Here is a 1639-nt window from a genome sequence, read left to right as displayed (position 1 = left end):
CAGCAGGAGGTGGCTGGGGTGGATGGTGGGCGCACAAACCACACAAATTTCACACTATTATGATTAAACAATGTGCAAAAAAAGTCACATTTCAATCATTTTGACACACATTGAGACTGCAGTATGAGTCATGGCTTAAGTAGGCGGCTTTGTGCAGCTCTGCCTCCCATAACAAATAATCTCAAGTATTACATAATTATACCGCTAAATGAAGCTCCAGGTTAGCTTACCATCACAGGCAGCATTAGTTTTCAGGTGCCACATTTTTAAATTACATTAGAGTCAGCAGCAGGTGGTTGGGGTGGATGGTGGGTGAACAAAGCTCAGAACTTTCACACTATTGTGGCTAAATAAGATGCAAAAAAGTCACATTGCAGTCATCTTGACACATAGTATGATATTATTCAGGATTATAGCGAACAAGTGACGATTTTTGTTGGCATGACATTATAACCAAACCTTTTAGGGACGAGGTTAGTGTGGAATATATATGTCCCATCTCATCCTTGAAATTATGTTCAGATAATGCTAAATTGCTTCCAAGTTTTGTTTAGTAGGGCTGTATCTTCATTGTCAGTTAATCCATCAACTATTTTTTCAATTGATTAACTTATTTGGTCAGTAAAATGTCAGAAAATGGTGAAAAATGTCAATTAGACCAAAAAATCAGGACAGCAAAGACAAGACGTTCAGTTTACCATCATAGAGGAGGAAAGAAACCGGAAAATATTCAACTTTAGGAAGCTGGAATCAGAGAATTTAGACTTATTCCCCCCTAAAAAATACTCAAACTAAATCAGCTGATTATTAGGATAGTTGGTGATTAGTTTAATAGTGAACAGCTGGTTGATTGACAGCTACAGTTTTATTGATAAGACTTTACTCGCCTTACCAGGGTAAACATCTCACTCATCAATTCATAATAAGCCCTCTGAAAAAAGACATCTTTACCTGCTTTTTCTGTTTCCATGAGCTTGCTGGAAGTTGTAGTTCTCTTGGCAAGAGGCCCTGTAGTCCTTCTGGCCACCGTAGGCGCTACTGTCGGTCGGATGGGTGAAGTTCCTGTTGGACGAATGGTGGTAGTTGTGTGATGGGTTGTTGTACTGGTAGCTGTGGTCTGTCGGAGGGAGGTTGTGACTCTGGGTGGCACTGAAGTGGGCCCAGGTGTTGGTGTGGTTGGTCGAGGAGTTGGGGTGGTTGGTCGAGGAGTTGGGGTGGTTGGTCGAGGAGTTGGGGTGGTTGGTCGAGGAGTTGGTGTGGTTGGTCGAGGAGTTGGTGTGGTTGGTCGAAGTGTTGCTGTGGTTGGTCGAGGAGTTGGTGTGGTTGGTCGAGGAGTTGGTGTGGTTGGTCGAGGCATTGGTGTGGTTGGTCGAAGTGTTGGGGTGGTTGGTCGAGGAGTTGGTGTGGTTGGTCGAGGAGTTGGTGTGGTTGGTCGAAGTGTTGCTGTGGTTGGTCGAGGAGTTGGTGTGGTTGGTCGAGGCATTGGTGTGGTTGGTCGAAGTGTTGCTGTGGTTGGTCGAGGAGTTGGTGTGGTTGGTCGAAGTGTTGCTGTGGTTGGTCGAGGAGTTGGTGTGGTTGGTCGAGGAGTTGGTGTGGTTGGTCGAGGAGTTGGTGTGGTTGGTCGAGGAGTTGGTGTGGT

At 45.1% G+C, this 1639-nt stretch overlaps 1 long non-coding RNA gene across 2 annotated transcripts; it reads left to right on the top strand.

The window, feature by feature from the left end:
- Positions 1 to 1089: 1089 nt before the first annotated feature.
- On the top strand, positions 1090 to 1639 carry LOC127535585 (uncharacterized). Of its 2 annotated transcripts, XR_007944454.1 has the most exons (4): positions 1090 to 1164; positions 1207 to 1290; positions 1396 to 1542; positions 1585 to 1639. It is a non-coding gene; the product is annotated as an uncharacterized LOC127535585 (long non-coding RNA). The 2 variants fall into 2 exon arrangements; XR_007944453.1 differs by lacking the exon at positions 1090 to 1164 and having other exon boundaries at positions 1175 to 1290.

The sequence above is a fragment of the Acanthochromis polyacanthus genome, chromosome 9, assembly GCF_021347895.1.
Source record: "Acanthochromis polyacanthus isolate Apoly-LR-REF ecotype Palm Island chromosome 9, KAUST_Apoly_ChrSc, whole genome shotgun sequence".
Classification (NCBI taxonomy): Eukaryota; Metazoa; Chordata; class Actinopteri; family Pomacentridae; genus Acanthochromis; species Acanthochromis polyacanthus.
Note: the sequence above shows the minus strand (reverse complement) of the source record. Positions and strands in the feature narration are given on the sequence as shown.